Raw genomic sequence first — 20,580 nt, forward strand, 5'->3', positions numbered from 1 at the left:
CCTTGAAATCTTGGGCTTTCTCATGTTATTGAGGCCTGTCATCTTACAGTGTATACCACCCGCCGGTTCCCACAGTTTCCCAACCACTAGAGACACCTCTGTCAAAAATTCTCTGTTTAGATCTATACCTCTTTTTAAAATTGGGTTATTTAGTTTGTTCACATCTAGTATCTTGGGTTTTTTGTTTTGTTTTTTTTTTTGTTTTTGTTTTTTGTTTTTTTTAATAGATTTTTGATGTCATCCTGCTGCCAGATGTGGAGTTGGTGGAATCTTTTCCTAAATTGTAGGGTGCTGATTTTTCTTGTTGATGTTGTCCTTTGTTGTTATAGAATCTTTTTGGTTTCACGAGGGTCCATTTATTAATTGTTGATCTTAGTGCCTGAGGTATTGGTGTTCTGTTCAGGAAGTTCTCTCCTCTGCCAGTGCATTCAAGGCTATTCCTTACTTTCTCTTCTATCAAAAATTAACAGGTGAGAACCTTACCCCAATTCCCCACCTGGCAGCCCCTCTGGGCAAACCTAGCAGTTGTGAGCTCCATCCTGTCCTATCTGAAATTCATTTCTTTTGGCCAAAGCTCTGCCTGAATTCTCAAAGGCCTTAGGCTGGCCAGAGACAACCAGGTTAGTTCCTCAAACTCCAAGCTCCTGCCTGCTGAGTTCCCTGCAAGCCTAACAGCCATGAGATCTGCCCTGTCCCCTTTGTATTACATCTTCCTGTCCACACACCTAACTACAATGTAGATGCCTACAACTGTCAGCTACCATCAAGTGAGACCCCAACCTCAATTTCCTACCTGCACATCTGGACATAACCAGCAGTTTCAAGCAATGTGCTGTCCACTCTACTACATTTTCTGAGCCACAACTCTGCCTACATCCCTGGAGACCTTAAACAGAGGCCTGCAACCACCAGGGACCACCAGCTCTATCTGCATCTTTGGATGTTTGCTCCCCTAAGGGATTAAAGGGCAAAAACTAGGGACAACCAGATTGCTAAAGGCCAGTGTAAAAATACAATCAATAAAAGCCAGAGCAATATGGTACTACCAGAACCTAGGTATTTTACAAGTTCTGAAAATCCTAACATTCCTGAATTTCAAGATAATGGTCTTATGTCTAATCTTATAAAGATAATAGATACCATTATAGAGAAAATAAATAAATTCCTTATAGAAATACAGAAAAACTATTAAACGGGTGAAAAATATGAACAAAACTGTTCAAGATCTGAAAATGTGTTGGGAACTGACTTTTAGCAGAAAGTGGCTATCAGCTTTGCAGCCATCTCAAGCCATATACCCTGACTTGAGACTTGTTTTTCAACAGCCTACAATAGCTGAAGCACACTCTGATATCCCACATATTTTGTTTTGCTGTTTACTGCCCCCAGATGCAAGGCGCATGTGGTATCCATGCCTGCAAGGCATGCGGTGCACATGCTATCCACTCTATAGACGCCTGTAAGGCTTATGTCATATCAACACCTGCAAGTCACGTGGTATCCACGCACCTACAAGGCACGTGGCAAAAGCCTATAAATACCTCAGATTTCCCTTCAATAAAGGAGACTTGATCAGAACCTCTGTCTTGTCTCCATTCTTTGAGTCTCTTCCCCTTAATCCTCTCTCTCTCTCTCTCTCTCTCTCTCTCTCTCTCTCTAGACCCTGACCCACAGACCAGAGCGGCAGATGGGCCAGGAAACAGTGGCCGCCAAGCATGGAGTGGAGAGGGCCTCAACAAAAATGAAAATAAAAGCAATAAAGAAAACACAAACTGATACAATCCTGGATACAGAAAACCTAGGAAAGTTAAACAATATCTTTCTACATCTCCAACTCTATAGAGGATACTAGAAGGAAAGCTTCAACATAAGGATGGTAACTAGACCCAAGACAACACAGAAATATAATTTCACTCCAGCAAAACCAGAAGATACATGCATGCACACAGACAGACAGACAGACAGACACACACACACACACACACACACACACACACACACACACACAGTACCACCACCAACATCAAAATAACAGGAACTAACAATCATGGGCCATTAATACCTGTCAACATCACTGATGTCAATCCTCAATAAAAAGACATAGACTAATTGAATGGATGTACAAACAGGATCAGGCATTCTGTTGTATACAAGTAACACATCTCAGCAGAAATGATGAACATTACTTTAAAGGGCTGGAAAAAGGTATTCCAAACAAATGAACCCACAAAACAATCTGAAGTAGCCATTTAGGAGGAATTGTTTAATAGATTTGAAGCATATTTTTTAGCTGAAGCCTCAGGGCTTGAGTTGCAGAAACTTTGACCCAATTTTTTTGAGTTCTAATATGGAAGAAATGGCATTTAAGTCATCCCACTCTGAATTAGCTCATGGCTTGCTGTGTCTACCTGTTTGTGTATTGTACCTAAGTGGTAGAATTTTGACTAAGAACATTTAACTAAGTAATAACTGACCATTGGAATTACATATGTATTTTTATAACTTAGTTGTTCTTTTTCAGTCTTCAGTGTACCAACATTCTTGTGGTAAATGGCCATTACAGAGTCATTCCTCATGTAGATATGTGGAATACATTTCAGTTTCCTTCATTGGGTTCCCACCTCTGACAAAATTAAAACAAAAAATCAGGTAGAATTAGACAGGAAGATGCCATGCTGAAAAGTATTAGCAAATGCAAAGTGTTGAAAATAATAGCCCTTGTTCTGTGGGGGTATCTTAGCATGCCCAGTTCTTTCAGATTGTGTGTCTCCATTTATGCTGATCTAGCCTTTCACAGTGGAATCCAACTGCTCTCTGTTGTAGGCAGCAGAGACTATAATCTATGATTTTTACAGAGAAGACCCATTGTAACACTTCATTGCTAAAGTAGGTTTTCCTTCAGCTGGCTACTTTTCACACAGCTGTACCAAGCAGGGGATTTGCATATTGCTCCCTAGGGAGGATCTCTCCTACAGGTCCAAGACAAAAGCTAGCCTCTCTTGTTGTCTTGACTACTCAAGACTTTTTTCTACCAAGTTCTTAGAATGAGGTGCCTGGCTCAGCTCCTGGGACTGCTTGTGCTCTGGATCCCTGGTGAGGAAAAAAAACCCAAATATCAAGGAGATTGTAGATGGATGGGGCATTTCTGGGGACCTGATGGTAAAGATGTGTACTCTGTCCATGTATGAGATTTCTAGCCTTTTCTCCATGAATGGGCTTGTGAGGCTTAGAGGGTGAAGCGATGGAAACCTGTGCTTTTTGTGTCAGCTCAGAAGAAGTTCCAAAGCAGAAGGATTAGGTGATTTTGAGAGAGTCTCCATGCTTTCTCTACTTTATTTAAGTATTTTATGTTGAATATTTTTAGAATATGAATGAAAGTCATGACCTCAGTAATTAAGAAGTCAATAAAGTAACATAACACCATCATGTTTGTGCATAACCTTTCATTTCTTTTATTTCAGGAGCCACTGGGGATATTGTGATGACCCAGGCCACACTCTCCAATCCTGTCACTCTTGGAGAGTCAGTTTCAATCTCCTGCAAGTCTAGTAAGAGTCTCCTGCATAGTAATGGCAACACTGCTTTGAATTGGTTTCTGCAGAGGCCAGGCCAGTCTCCTCAGCTCCTCATATATCGGATGTCGAATCTTGCCTCAGGAGTCCCTGACAGGTTCAGTGGCAGTGGGTCAGGAACAGATTTCACTCTGAGAATCAGTAGAGTGGAGGCTGAGGATGCAGGTGTATATTACTGTATGCAAAGTCTAGAATATCCTCCCACAGTGATACAGCCCTGAACAAAAACCTCATTGCTTGAGGTGACAAAGCTGCCTGGTATGTTCCTTGTCTGGGTATAACATGGTGTATTGTGCATGACAAAGTGAAGCCATTCTTAAGAGACACTTGTTTTCTCTAACTTTCATCTATGAGAACAATGAATCCCTAGGAAATGAAACTTTCCATAAGAGTTCATGCTAGTAGAAGGAGAAGCAGGGGATGTCACTTAGGGTCTTGTAGGATGATAAATACAAGTGTACTCACTTACTCCCCTAGTAGACAGGACCACAGCTTGGACAGAGCTGCTTCAGTGTGCATATCTTTGGCCCTGTTTTTAATCTTCAATCTCCAACAATCCTGAAAGAAGATAGCCACACAAACATAACTCCAACTCTAACAACAAAAATAACAAGAAGCAACAATCACTTCTCCTCAATATCTCTTAACATCAATGGGCTGCATTCCCCAGTAAAAAGACATAGACTAATGGACTGGATAAGTAAACAGGACCCAACATTTTGCTGCATTCAGGAAATGCACGTCAGTGCAAAGACAGACACTACCTCAGAATAAAAGGCTGAAAGGCAATTTTCCAAGCAAATGGTGCCAAGAAACAGTCTGGAGTAGCCATTCTAATATCGAATAAAATTGACTTTCAACCAGAAGTTATCAAGAAAGATAAGAATAGACATTTCATACTCATCCGACGAAGAATCAACCAAGATGAAATTTCAATTCTGCTCATGTTTTTTTTTTGTTTGTTTGTTTTGTTTTTTTGTTTTTGTTTTTGTGTTTTTGAGACAGGGTTTCTCTGTACAGCCCTGGCTGTCCTGGAACTCACTCTATAGACCAGGCTGGCCTCAAACTCAGAAATCTGCCTGTCTCTGCCTCCCACATGCTGGGATTAGAGGCATGTGCCACCACCGCCCAGGTCAACTCTGATCATGAATGCAACAAATGCAAGGACACCCACATTCATAAAAGAAACTTTACTTAAACTCAAAGAACACATTGCCCCTCATACAATAACCAACTCTCATCAATGAACACATCATGGAAACAGAAACTGAAAGGGTTAAAAATTTGCAGAAACTCTTAACAGGCTGAGCAGAACCAAGAGTGCAGGTCAGCTTTGTTGTGAGCTCTGTGTTTCAGGAACTTGTCTGACCACAAGACAAATGGTTGATTATGAATAGGCTCTTTGAGAATAGCCTATACAAAGTGTTCCCCATGACTGTTCCTTGGGCTCTGTCACAATCTGAATAATGGACTGGTACTTTCCACAGGTGCTTTCCAATAATCCCCCTTCACTCCCCTTGGGTTGTGGTTTCTCCCCTGAGTTGTGGTTTTTGCCTTTAAATTCCCTCTGTCTTCAAAGCCCCGGGGTCAGACCCCACTGCCCCTGTGTGGGCTACAGGTCTTGACCTCAACATGTTGATTGAAATATACCTCTTGCTGATTGCATCAAGTTCAGTGTCTTGTGAGTTATTGGGTGGCCGAGTATTCCTAAGGCTTGGGTGAGGTCCTCCCTTCGTGGGGACCTTCCAAAACTAAACAGCAACACAATGAAAGTAAGAGAAGGTATAAACCAAATGGATTTAGCAGATATTTATAGAACATTTCATCAAAAAACAAAAGAATATACCTTCTTCTCAGCACCTCATAGTACCTTATCCAAAATTGACCATATAATTGGTCACAAAACAGGCTTCAACGGATACAAGAAGATTGAAATAATCTCATGTATCCTATCAGATCACCACCGGCTAAGACTGGTCTTCAATAATGATAAAATCAATGGAAGCCCACAGACACGTGGAAACTGAAGAATACTCTATGATAACCTGGTCAGGGAAGAAATAAAAGAAAAAAATTAAAGACATTTTAGCATTTAATAAAAATGAGGACAAATCATACCAAAATATATGGGACTCCATGAAAGCATTGCTAAGAGGAAAACTCATAGCTCTAAATGCCTACAAAAAGAAACTGGAAAGAGCACACACTAGCAGCTTGACAGTACACCTGAAAGCTCTAGAACAAAAAGAAGCAAATGCATCCAAGAGGAGTAGACTGCAGGAAATAAACTCAGGGCTGAAATCAACCAAGTAGAAACAAAAAGAACTATACAAAATATCAACAAAACCTAAATCTGGTTTTTTGAGAAAACCAACAAGATAGATAAACCCTTAGACAGAGTAATCAGAGTGCACAGAGACAGTATCCAAATTAGTAAAATCAAAATGGAAAAAATATAATATCAGAAATTGAGGATATTAAGAAAAAAATCAGATCCTACTACAAAAGCCTATACTCAATAAAACTGGGAAATCTGGATGAAATGGACAATTTTCTAGACAGATACCAGGTACTAAAGTTAAAACAGGAGCAAATATACCTATAAACAGTCCCATAACCCCTAAAGAAATAGCAGCAGTCATTAACAGTCTCCCCACAAAAAATAAAAGCCCAGAATCAGATGGTTTTAGTGCAGAATTCTATCAGACCTTCAAGGAAGACCTAATAACAATTCTCTTCAAACTATTCCACAAAATAGAAACAAAAGGAACACTACCCAATTTGTTCTATGAGGCTATAATTATGTTCATACCTAAACCTCACAAAAACCCAACAAAGAAAGAAAACTTCAGACCTATCTTCCTTATGAATATAGATGCAAAATACTCAATAAAATTCTCACAAACCAAATCCAAGAACATATTAAAAGAATCATCCACAACAATCAAGTGGGCTTTATCCCAGGAATTCAGGGATTGTTCAGTATTCAGAAATCCAACAACTTAATCCACTATATAAACAAACTCAAAGATAAAAACCACATGATCCTCTCACAAGATGCAGAGAAAGCATTTGACAAAATTCACCACCCCTACAAGGTAAAAGTCTAGGAACAAACAGGAAACCAAGGCGCATACATAAACACAGTAAAAGCAATACACAGCAAACCAGTAGCCAACATCAAACTAAATGGAGAGAAAATTGAAGTAATCCCACTAAAATCAGGGACTAGAGAAGGCTGCTCACTCACTCTCTGTCTACTCAATGTAGTACTTGAAGTCTTAGCCATAGCAATTAGACAACAAAAAGAGATCAAAGGGATAAAAATAAGAAAGAAGTCAAAATTGCACTATTTGCAGATGATATGATAGTATATGTAAGTGACCCAAAAACTTCCACCAGAGAACTCCTAAACCTGATAAACACCTTCAGTAAAGTGGCTGGATATAAAATCAACTCAAACAAATCAGTAGCCTTTCTCTACTTAAAGGATAAGCAGGCTAAGACTGAAATTAGGGAAATGAAACCGTTTACAATAGTCATAAATAATATAAAATACCTTGGTGTGAATCTAACCAAGCAAGGGACAGATCTGTATGACAGGAACTTCAAGTCTCTGAGGAAAGATATAAAAGAAGATCTCAGAAGATGGAAAGATCTCCCATGCTCATGGATTGGCAGGATTAATCTTGCCAAGAGCAATCTACAGATTCACAGCAATCCCCATCAAGATTCCCACTCAATTCTTCACAGAGATACAAAAAGCAATTCTCAAATTCATTTCGAATAACAAAAAACCCAGGATAGCGAAAACTATTCTCAACAATTACAGAACTTATGGGGAATCACCATCTCTGACCTCAAGCTGGACTACAGAGCAGCAGTGATAAAAATTACATGGTATTGGTACAGAGACAGGCAGGAGGATCAATGGAATAGACTTGAAGACCCAGAAATGAATCCACACACCTATAGTCACTTGATCTTTGACAAAGAAGCTAAAACCATTTAGTGGAAAAAAGACAGCATTTTTAACAGGTGGTGCTTGTTGAACTGGAGGTCAACATGTTGGAAAATGCAAATGGATTCATACTTATCTCCTTGTACAAAGCTCAAATCCAAGTGGATCAAGGACCTGCATATAAAACCAGACACAGTGAAACTAATAGAAGAGAAAGTAGGAAAGAGCCTTGAACACATGGGCACAGGAGAAAAATTCCTGAACAGGACACCAATGGCTTATGCTCTAAGGTCAAGAACTGACAAATCAGACCTTATAAAATTGCAAAGCTTCTGTAAGTCAAGGTAAACTGTCAATAGGACAAAATGGCCACCTACAGATTGATAAAAGATCTTTACCAATCCTCCATCTGATAGAGGGCTAATATCCAAAATTTACAAAGAACTCAAGAAACTAGGCTCCAGACAATCAAATAACCCTATTAAAATGGGTTTCAGAGCTCAACAAAGAATTCTCATCTAAGGAGTATTGAATGGCCATGAAACACCTAAAGAAATGTTCAACATCTTTAGTCATAGGGAAATGTAAATCAAAACAACCCTGAAATTCCACCTTACTCCAGTCAGGATGGCTAAGATTAAAAACTCAGATAATAGCAGATACTGATGAGGATGTAAAGAAAGAGGAAAACTTCTCCACTGTTAGGATTGCAAGCTGAATAAACCACTCTGGAAATCAGTCGGGTGGTTCCTCAGATTATTGGACATATTATTGCCTGAGGACTCAGCTATTCCACTCCAGGGCATATACCCAAAATATGCTCCAACATATAACAAGGATACATGCTCTACTATGTTCATAGCAGCCTTACTTATAGTAGCCAGAAGCTGGAAAGAACCCAGATGTCCTTCCACAGAGGAATGGATATAGAAAATGTGTTATATCTACACAATGGAGTATTACTCAGCTATTAAAAACAATGAATTCATGAAATTATTATGCAAATGGTGGAACTAGAAAATATCATTTTGAGTGAGGTAACCCAATTCCAAAAGAACACACATGGTATGCACTTCCTGATAATTGGATATTGGCCCAAAATCTTACAATACCCAAGACATCACTCACAGACCACATGAAGCCCATGAAAAAGAAAGACCAAAGTGTGGGTACTTCAGTCCTTCTTTGAAGGAGTAACAAAATACTCACAGGAGCAAACATAAGACAATTGTGTGGGGCAGAAAGTAGAGAGACTACCCAGAGACTTCCTCACATGGAGATCCCTCCCAGATGCAATTACCATATGCAAACACTGTTGTGGATGTTCTGAAGTACATGATGACAGGAGCCTGATATACCTGTCTCCTGAGAGGCACTGCCAGAGCCTGACATATACAGAGGCAGTTGCTCACAGCTAACAATCAAACTGATCACAGGGTTCCCAGTTGAGAGTTAGGGAGAAGATTGAGTGAGTTGAAGGGGCTTGTGGCTCCACAGTGAGAGCAACAATACCAACTATCCAGAGCTCCCTTTGTCTAAACAGCTAGTCTGAAAACACATATGGAGGGATCCATGTTTCTATCTGTATTTGTAGAGAAGGATGGATTTGTTGGGCATCAGTGGGAGAGGAGGGCCTTGGTCCCTTGAAGGCTGGATGCCCCAGTGATGGGGAATTGGAAGGAGGGGAGTTGGGAGAGGGTGAATGAGTAGGGGCACACCCTCATAGAAACAGGAGGAGGGAGGATTCTGGGGGTGGGGAATGAGGAAAGGAGATAACATCTGAAATGTTGATAAATAATAAAACAGAAAAAGAAAAACAAACAAACAAAACCTAGATAATGAACTGGCTATGGCAGTCAAACATTTGAGACTTTTAGCAGCAACTTAACATTACCCATATTACAGGGATCTTTTTATAATTGTCAAGGACAAGAGACTGTGGAATGGGCTCATGGAACTTTAAAACAATATCTTCATAAAATAAAAAAGGGGGTAATATACCCCTGTACACGACAAATTTATTTAAATCATGTTGTTTTTATTTTTTATTTTAATTTTTTTATATAAAAATATTGGGTGTCAAGGAACTGAAGATCCCCATACTTGGAAGACCCTTCCTCAAGTCTCAGGAAATCATGACCACCCAAAGATCACAAGAAACCATACCTGCATGCAATCAGAGGAGGCTTTATTAGGGAAGTTAGCCGGTGGTCAAACCACAAGATCTCTCTCAAGAGCAAGGTTTGGCCTTGAGTGGCAGGCTAAGGGGTCTTTTATAGCATGGGGTGGGGAAAGGAAGTCATTTTCACACAGTTATACATGATTGGTTGCATTTTCGCATGGTTACACATGATTGGTTGTTTTACAAATTTTGAACATAGCACTGGGAAGACCAAGAACAGTGGAACATTTCAGAGAAACCCACCCTAAAAGGTTAATGGCCATGGAAATTACTCAGTACAATCATTCTTCTAAAAAATGTAGCTTTACCGCGTCCCTGCCATTAGCAACTATTTCAGATTAATTATCTTCACTTCTTCCGGTTATAGCCCCACCTAGGTGGCTTGCATCTTTGCCTTTCCAACCCATAGGTGGGCCTACTGCCTGAGGCTTGAGGAATGTTAACCTAGCAAGTGTCCTCCACCTGGAATGTGTCCTGGGGCAGTGAAAACCTTACATTCAGTTCTGCTTTCTTGTTCAGATATATCTTTATAATTTTTCACTCTACGGAACTTTCCGCTGAGTGTTCTGCTGGCACTCTAAAACTGGGTATACTTATGCATAGGTGAAAGGGAAGGATACACTTACCGGCATAAGGCATGATCATGAGCAGGTATTAAATATGGGGAAGAGGGCATGTTTGTGTTTTTTTTTTTTTCTGCAGGATGCTGAAGAAGCATGGTGGCTGCCAGAGTAATAGGTGAGACATGCTGATGTCAGGACAAAGAATGATGCTGACCTGTAAACTTGCTCAGTACACTGACAATGGTCATTGGGAAGCAGCTGTATTGGACATAAGTTCATGACCCACCATTGCTTACTGTTGGGCCTAACAAGAGGTCTAATCTCCATTCTACCTTCACCCTTCACTCATGTGGAGGGCATGATCCAGGCCCTAGATAGATTTACATACTAAGGTACCTGAAGGCCAGAGGGTGGAGCCAATTAAACATTCCTCCCAGCTTCCCCCCTTCCCCTCCGTGTTTAACTCAGGTCCACCCTGGGTTTTGTGGGGTATGCATCTAGATACATCCACCATCCACCATGTCAATAAACTGGTTTTGGAAACCCAAGGACTTCCTTGTGTGTTGGGGCCATGCCATGAGGAGCCGTGAGGAACCGTGGAGAGGCTTTTAGTTAATGAGCAGCCGGGCCCAACTTCCAGCTGGAGGAACCCAGAGGGTTCCCAGCTGACTGCTTACAGCAAGGGGGGAGGAACCCTGGGTTCCCCAGTCATATTTTTCCCTACAGCTGGTGCCCCAAACGTTGGGCTCAGACATCCAGGCAGCCACAGGAACCGATACCTCAGGAAGGTGAGCCCCCCAACTCTGGAAACAAGCAACCTGTTTTTCCTCCTGTGTTTTCAGTCAGTGCCATCGCACGAATTTAAATAAGCTGAAGGAACAGCTGATACCTCCTGGCCAGAGCACTCTCTGGTGTTGGTTGAAGGTTCCTCTGGCCTCTGCTTAAATCCCGACAGCCTGTGATGGGTGTTGGCAAAGACTATCTATCTAGACTCTCTTTAAAACAAAAAGAAAAAACCTGGTAATGCAGCAGCCATTTAAAAGCCACAGGGCAGCTGGCAGTCCTTAAATCTGCAGGAAGGCTTGGTGCTTTTGGACCATTGTAGAATCCCCCAAAGCCAAATAGGCCAAGGGAACGTTCCCATTGGACAAAGCATTTCTCCTCTTTTTTATCATGGGGAACTCCGCCTCACGTAATAAATCACCCCAGGCCAGGCAAATATATGCCCTACTAAAGACCCACGGAATAGAAATAGGCAAAAAACAAGCCTCCTTGTTTTGGGAGGAAGTCCTTCAGATAGCACCATGCATGGCGAAGGATAATATTTACAGTCCAGACTCATGGAGCAAAGTAGCTTTCCTTATCAAAAACAGAGATAAAAAACCCTTGTTAGTTTTTGCTAATCTTAGCTGCAATTCGGCAATGTATAGGACCATCTAAAATTGGACAGACTGAGAACAATAACACAGCTCCTGGGCTCCCTCAGTCAAATAAACCCAAAGATCAAGGTCCCCAAAATCACCTTGTTTCAGACTTTGAGGCCCTTACCCAATTAATAAGAGAGATAAAATCCATATATCCACCCCTCCCCCTTTATGCTTTGGAGGAAATGCCAATTAAACCATCTGCTTCTGCCCCTCCCTCCCCCCCCCTGCCCAAAGGCAAGGCTCCATTAAAATGCCAAAGGAGCTCTTGCCTGCCTCTCTTCTTACTCCACCAACTCCTGTTCAACCAAAGAGAGATAAATCCCCTTCCCCTTCTCCAAGCAGACCTTCAAAATCTGTAGATAAAACCCTGCCAAATCCCATAGTCCCTCATACTCAACTATCAACCACTCAACAACTCTGCAATTTCAGGGACTCTCATTCGAAAACTAACCCAGCCTCCCATGATACTCAGGAGTCTGATACAGAACTTGAAATGCAAACTGCTCAAACTTTCCCAAGTTAATATCCACCCCACTAGAGCTAAACCACTTAACTAGTACCCACTCCAAGCCTCGACCTAAAAGAACTCAGGCAAGCAGTGAAGGAAGATGGTATTCATGCACTATGGACAAAATCTCTCCTACAGAGCCATATTGCCAATTTAAACACCCCTCAAGATTGGAGAGATATTTGCCGTTCTGCTCTTCCTGGCCCAATGTTTCTAGAGTGGGAAGCCTACTATCGTGATGAATGTCTTCAACAAGTCAGGCAAAACCAGGAGAGGGTTGATGCCACTCCATGGGGTTTTAAAGAACTCTTTGGCCAGGAAGATTTCTCTACTGGGGCACAGCAGGCAAATAAGTCAGCAGGGTACTATGAACAGGTCTGCCTCTGTGCCATTCAAGCCTGGAACAAGCTCATTCCACCTTCAGGGTCACAAGACCCCACCCACTCCCTGCTCTCGCTTTATCAGAAGCCTGGAGAATCCCTATCTGATTTTATTCTCAGAACTAAAATGAGTTTAGAAAGAAAAATCTCTAACCCCACAGCTAAAGACCTTCTTCTTAAAAACATTGTTTGGGAAGGCATGACTTCCGAGTCTAGGCTAGTTTGCCAGGGTCTCCAGGAAGAGCATCATGATAGGTGGATTGTAGCAACCCAAGAAATAGGATCAAACCAGGTCGCATCCATAGCTCAGGCATTTGTGGCAGCAGTAAAAACAGAAGGAATCTGCTTCAAATGTGGAAAGGCAGGACATTGGAAGGATGAATGCCCTAAAACTTGCCATCTTTGGGGCTGGGAGACCCAGCGAGACCGTGAGCGCGTGAGTTCCCTGCCCTCGAGCTGCATGAGTGAGGCGGGTGGGGCCACTACCTGTGGCACCATGCTCCTGCAGGCCTCAGTGGCAGTGGCTAGCTGCACACCCCAGGCCCCAGCGCCCGCCAAGCTGCTCAAAGGGAGCCCCTGTGGAGATGCAGCCCCCCAGCCTGCCCGGCCTCATTAGCTCCTGCAGGCAGCGAGGACTCGGAGAAGAAAGTTCTCGCCATCAAAGTTCTTGGCACTGTCAAATGGTTCAACGTCAGAAATGGATATGGATTTATAAACCGAAATGACACCAAAGAAGATGTGTTTGTACACCAGATTGCCATCAAGAAGAATAATCCATAATCCACACAAATATCTGTGCAATGTGGGGGATGGAGAAACTGTAGAGTTTGATGTGGTTAGAATTTTTAGCTACCACTAGCTCCTGCTAAAAGAAAATTTTATGGGTCCCATGAATTATAGATTCTTTTTCCCTAGCCTGAGTAGCTAAAGTTGCCCCTCTGGTTTGCCAACCAGAGGCCAGTTAATCCGTAAACAAAGAATGCAGAGTTACAGGACAATGGGCTACCAAGGCATCCCAGGAATGAAGATAAGAGATAAACATCTGCCTGCAGGAACTGCTCCCCGCCCCCATGGACCGGTTTGGCCAGATGTTCAAAAATTGGAAAACAACCAATCGTGTGCACCCGAGCGAAAGTTTCTCCTTTTCCCCACCCCGAGCTTATATTAACCCTAAACCCTGGAGCCACGAGGTCGATGCCCCTGTCTCCCACATTGAGACACGTGTCAGCCCGGAACGTTCTGCCATTAAACTACCTTGAGTTCTTGAAGCAAGTTGGTCTTCCGTGTGTCCTTGGGTGTGCGCCATCCTGTGACTTGAGTGGAGTCCCCTTTGGGGGCTTCCCGAGCTTTACACTGCCTAGTTCAAAAAGACTAGGTCCCACTCTTTCTCCATGTGTTCCTGGTCAGCTTCTCTGCTTTAACTCCTCTTCCTCTTTCTCTCTGTCTGTCTCTCTCTCCCACTCCACGTGCTTTCCAGCTCAAGGGCAAGATGGCGGCTACTCCCTAGCCTCCACTTTGCCCACCCCTCAGCTCCACAGAGAGGGCTCCTTCATAGGTAACAGCTGTCTTTCAAGTCACAGTGCCTGCTGTGACCCTCCTTCTAAGACTCTTTCCTTAGGTGAGAGATTCATCTTTCATCTTTTGTTTTAAGCTTTCAGGAGCACCAACTTCAGTCTTTTGTGCTGCCTGCTAACATAAGTTTCTGTCTGTCTTTCTCCCCACATGTTCTCCAACCATACAAGACTTCCTAATCTTCACTCTCTGTTCCTCCCCACAGGGGTGCCTGCTAGCTTTTCAAATACACTGACTCTAAACTCTAGTCCCCAGTGTTTCTCCCCCCCAGGGAGTCACACATCCTGCTAACATGGGCTAACATAGGCTTTTCCCCTTTTTCTCCATCATTTGTGGCCCACTGAGACCATTTACCCAGCCCTGTGTTCCTTAGCCAGCCTTCCTCACAGTTTCTTCCTCTAGCAGCTAAAAATACCAGGCCGTCTGCCCGCCATGGGTTCTGATGCCCCTACAACTATAAGTACCACCCCGTCCCCTCAACCCTGTTTCACAAGATGGCAGAGAGACCACAGGTAAAGCACCAACTGAGAACCCCGCTCCAGCCACCGAACAAAGCAGCCGGTCCTAGACCCTGCTTGCTCCCCTCCCCACCTCCGCCTTTATTCCTCTCAACTAAAAACACCAGGCCGGGCCTGGTTGCCACAAGTCTCTCCCATAGACACAGCCTTTCACTCTCTCTGACTCTTGGCTCTCCTATCAAGCCTATATGTCTCTTCCTCTAAACTTTCTTCAAGTTAGCCTTTTGATCCTTCTCTACATTTAAGATTTCTAAGAAAAAGAAATGGGGAATACAGATCCTCTCTGCCAGAGCACCCAGACACCACATGGCAGAACAAGGCCCTCTCCCCACTGCTTCTAAACCTGCCATTACTGCTTCTCCACAACAGGAAGACCTACAACACAGTTCCTGTTTTTCAAGCAAAATTTTTAAATATTTCTCCCTAACAGGAACACCTACAGCAACAAAGTCTGTGCTTCTCAACCAAAAATTTTCTTGTTTTTTGTTTAAACTTCCACAGGTTAAATCAACATGCTGATCACCAGTTTCAGCTTTTAATTAACAACTAGTTTCTTTTTACAGACAAACTGTTGCTGCGTATCCCAGATACATAACTAACATGATGTTTTTCTTCCTCAGCCATACAAAGCAGACTCAAAGGTGCCTTCTAAGACTAAATTTCTTCAAACACCTTTGCTTCTCTAGTATCTTAATGATAGACCATGACTTGCTTGCTCCCAAATAGCCTAATGCTTGCTACATACCCTTTGCAGACATCCCCTTGCCAGGGTGCTGCTTCCCTGTTGTAATTATCCTATAGGTGCTCCCAAAAGTCCAGCAGAGACAACACCATCTCCTGGAACCTGCCTGCGAAGCAGCCTTCTTCCAGCCACCTCTTCTGACTGAAGTCCCCAGAGATACATGCTGAGATCCAGACACACACACTGAAATCCAGAGACACACTCTGAAGACTCCAGGGACACATGCCAGACCGAGAGACACTCCTACAGAAGACAGATCCAGACCTTCTGGCTACAAATGGACTCTTTTGCCAAAGTCACATAGCTAAAGTTACATGTTAGTAAGGAAAACATAATGTCTATTTAGATTAATCAGATTAATCAAATGTTATTACCCTCAAACTGTACCACCTGTGTTCAATTGTTTTAATGATCCCTTGCCTTCCTAACCCCCACCCCCAGCTTCCCCTACCCTGTGGTTTAATTGTGCCACACCCTATAGCCTATAGTGTTTTCTTTTAACCACTTCATCCAAAATTTTCACTATGAGCAGGCCCTAGAGAGATTTACATAGTAATAAGGTACCTGAAGGCCAGAGGGTGGAGCTGATTAAACATTCCTCCCCAGTCCCTCCCCCCTCTTCCCCTCCCTATTTAACTCAGGTCCACCCTGGGTTTTGTGGGGTATGCATCCAGATACATCCACCATGTCAATAAACCGGTTTTGGAAACCCAAGGACCTCCTTGTGTGTTGGGGCCACACAGTGAGGAGCCCTGAGGAACCATGGAGAGGCTTTTAGTTAATGAGCAGCTGGGCCCAACTTCCAGCTGGAGGAACCCAGAGCATTCCCAGCCAACTGCCCACAGCATGGTGGGAGGAACCCGAGTCATTTTTTTTTCCTACAGCTTACCTATACCTGTGATGGAACAAGCTGCCTTGACTCAAGTTCTTAGATCTTGTGGAACAGAAAATCAAAAAGAGAAGTTATAATGCCTCTTGTATTTTCATTACATGGGACCAGGTATTCAGACTCAATCATGGACTGGTCTAGAAATCAATCCAATATAGGAAATAACAGTCTTCATTTGGAATTCTGGTTCTGGACATTTTCAGAGACATATATGAAAATTAGCTTCAGTTCTTTATGATGTTATGTTAGTAAGAGATAAAGTTGGGGTAGGATGTGTATTTCAAACAGGTGTTAGCACATGTCTTAAGGCTCTTTTAATTGTCAAGTTAAAAATGCCTTTGTTTCTTCTACAGTATTTAATGTAAGTTGTATTGATTGTACACCTTCTAATTGTGTTTATGTTTTGAAATCTGGCATGTCAGCATGGAGTTCTATCAACCAGCTTTTGTTTTAGTGCCCTGAGTATCACAGAACCTTGGTATTCTAAAAAATAGTTTGCAAGTACTGGAGGAAATGAGTCAGGCTTTAAGCAGAAGCAAGAGGATAGTGGGCTTGATTATTGCTGGTATAACAGCTTTAATTATTCTAATTGCTAGCACTACTGTTTCTGCAATTGCTGTGACACAAGAAGTTAAGACAGCTACTTCTGTTAATCATTTAGCAAAAAATGTTACTAATGTGTTGAATATACCAGAGGATTTAGATAGGCATTTGAAAGAATGGATTGATGGTCTTTATCCTATTCAAATTACTGGAAGGAGGTTCAGAATTCAAGGGTAAGGAGCCATCTTGAGAGTCATGATAAATACCATTTGATTCATGTTAGTTCTCCAATTTACAGTGGTATTCACTATAATTAGGAAGAAGTTGAATGACACTTGCAGTGTATTTGGCATAATTCTAACACGTCTCTACAAGTTTTAATAATACATAGGGAGCTTATGAATGTCAAGAATGGTGCTCTGCTGAGTGTTGATGCAGTAGATACTGCTGATAAAATTACCCATTTCCTGAGGTCAGTATTTCTATTTTGGTCAAGCTTCAAAAATGGCATATATAGCTTGATCATGCTAGCTCATTTTGTACTGGGAATACTTTTATTTCTGCCCATCATGTTAAAGCTTTTTTTTTTTTTTTTTTTTTTTTTTTTTTTTTTTTTTTTTTTCAGCATCAACATGTTGGCAGCCAAAGTACATGGCTTCAACCTAAAAATTGACCTCCAGACAGAGTTATTAAATTAACAGGCTGGCAAGCCAAGGACTGGTAAGATTCTGCACAAAGCCTTACCAACCTAACACAGAAGAATATGCATTGCTTTGGATAATGCATATTCCATGATGGGTAAGGAAGACATTCTTGTCAGAACGACCTAAGACAGGCTCAGTCTTGTTAATGAAATAAAAAAGGGAAAGAAGGGAGAGCCTTTGGGGCTGCTTGGCAAGAATCTGACATGGGCCAAGGTCAAGGAAGTAGGCTTCAGGCAGGAATCTGACATTTGGCTAGAACAAATAAGTAATTTTAGGTAGGAGTCTAAATCGTAGGGTAGAACAAAAAAGTGATTTCAGTCAGGAATCTAAATCTTAGGCTAGAACAAAGAAGTAATTTCAGTCAGGATTCTAAATTTTTAGCTAGAAGAAGGAAGTAGGCTTCAGACCTGAAAATGACCTTGGGCTAGAACAGTGAAGTAGGTCATCCTGATGAGCCCTTAGAAACAGTTATCATGGGATTGGCCATGTAATTGGGTTTAATGACTTGCTTTTTCTTTCATTATTTGTGTTTATTGTCTTGCTTGTTCCTTGACTATTTGCATCTATTGTATTGCTAGCACCTAGAACTGACCTTAATTCATGCATGTAATTAAAATGGTATAAAAGGATAAAGAAGGAGTGGGGATGGTATAGAGGGTACTAGGGAGGGGAAATGGGGAATGGGAATGACATTCGTATTGTAAATAATAAAATATCCAATAAAAAAAAGAGGGAATGGTGATTCCTCCAGTAATTTTTTTTTTTTTAAATTCAGGATTGAGGGCAGTAGTGGCTCACACCTTTAACCTCAGTATCAGTACTTGGAATGCAGAGGCAAGTGAATTTCTGAGTTCAAGGCCAGTCTGAGTTACAGAGGACAGCCAGAGCTATACAGAGAAACCCTAGCTCAAAAAAAAAAAGTTTCTAAGATAAAGACTTTGCTTATAACTAGAAGAACTTGGTTATTATGTGTATTTTCCCAGCTAAGCTTCATATTAGTTCTTGTGTTTATTAAATTCAGAATTATTTTAGCTTTCCTGGTTTTTTCATTTTTGTCACATGAAGTTCAGAATTGCTCTTTCAACAGCTGTAAAAAAAAGGTCTTGGGTCCTGTCTACAAGAAATGCAATAACAAATATAGAGCAGAGATGGAGTGTATGGTCAACAAATGAGTGCCCCAATTGAGACACATTCTATGGGCAAGAAGAAATCCATGACACTATTATGGAATTCTGTTATGCTTGCTGACAGGAACGTACTATAACTGTCCTCTGATAGGCTTCACTTAGCTGCTGATGGAAAGAAAAACACACAGTTGCACATTAGATGGAATTGACAGAGTCTTAAAGAAGAGTCATTGCATGCCATTTTAATAATGTTTTGGTTTAATTTCTGTAGATTACTTGGGTTTGGGTATTAGGTATTCACATTTTCAATGTGACTCTTCTAGTAAGCATGAATTGCTTTACAATCATTCCATTCATAATTTCCCTAAACTGTGCAAGAAGACTTTGATTGCAATTCCTCCAGTAGAGGGAGGCATAACTCAGCAAGTGATTTCTCTAAGGACTTCACACAATTAAGCTTTTAAAAATTTTCTATTCTCAGTTATATACGCATAAGAAATTGTCAAAAAACATATAGACAGAACCTGTGCACCTTACACATAGATTCCTCTTGAGTTGAAATCTTTAATAACAAGATAAATGGGGAAACTGAAAGAAATTTCATATTATTAATGATCTCATTTGCACTTGCCTACATGGATGCAGTGTGTACATGTACAGTGTCTCTAGGCATAGTGGTCACATAAATAATCTGTGTTTTCTAACCATAATCATTTATTCACCTACACTGTCACCTCAAAACTCCCTGGTTGTCACCAACCTACCCCACATTCTACTTAAGCAGGCACTAAAGAAAAATTCTCACATAATACACACTATTGTGCATTGGTTTATTTTACTCTATAGCACTTCTGAACTGTGTGCTCAAAGAATTAGATTCTTTCTGACTAAGAGTAGAAGCCAATGGCCTTGAAGAGCCTTATTTTACCTGTTTACTGAATGAGGAACATTTAATTAGTTACTCATTTCTAGCTACTTCTGGAAGAAGTTTTATTAACCATTTTTTTCACTAGTTTTTGTGTGAAAATGAGTTTTCATTTCTTTGTGAAGATACACAAGACTTTTTTAAAAAGCTAAATTATAGAGTAATTTTAGTGGTAGAATAATTGCCTAAGTACTTTTATTGTTATCACTTTATAGTCCTATTAACAATATTTGATTTTCCACTTCTCTTGAATGCTTACAAGCAGGATGCTATTCCATGTATAGATTTAAAGTGACTTTTAATACAAACTTATGATGTTTAACCTTTTTAAAAATTTCTTTGGATTTTCTCTATATCTTATTCAGGGAACCATCAATATCAATGCCTATCTTTCTCTGTGTTCTGATTAGACTTTATATTGTTATTTGTATAGTTTTATTCATTTTGAATTTTGTAGTTTTTTTTGTACATGCTAAATAGAAGTCTCAACTGAATACACAGTTTCAATGCCCTATATTTCAGGCTGTAATCCATCTCTAAATCCTACAGCTAGATCCTATTTTAGACTTAATGTTTAGATATTTGAACAATTAATATTTCCTCTTATGTATTTGGGATTAGGTTAGTACATCACACAACCTCAATTCATCATCATTTGCATCCTTTTATTGCTGGATCTCTTTGTACATTTTCATTTTCTTGCTATTATCTGATTAAATTCTGCATTTTAATGCTGCTATTTTTGCTACAATAAATAAGCACTTTTATGTATTTTAACTCATTCTCTCTACACATCCATTCTTTTAGGACATTTTATTGAATTATTTAATTATATTCTCTATCAAATATTTATTCATTTATATGGCTTTCTTTCTTTCTTTCTTTCTTTCTTTCTTTCTTTCTTTCTTTCTTTCTTTCTTTCTTTTTCCGAGACAGGGTTTCTCTGTATAGCCTTGGCTGTCCTGGA

Source organism: Arvicanthis niloticus, chromosome 9, assembly GCF_011762505.2.
Source record: "Arvicanthis niloticus isolate mArvNil1 chromosome 9, mArvNil1.pat.X, whole genome shotgun sequence".
Classification (NCBI taxonomy): Eukaryota; Metazoa; Chordata; class Mammalia; order Rodentia; family Muridae; genus Arvicanthis; species Arvicanthis niloticus.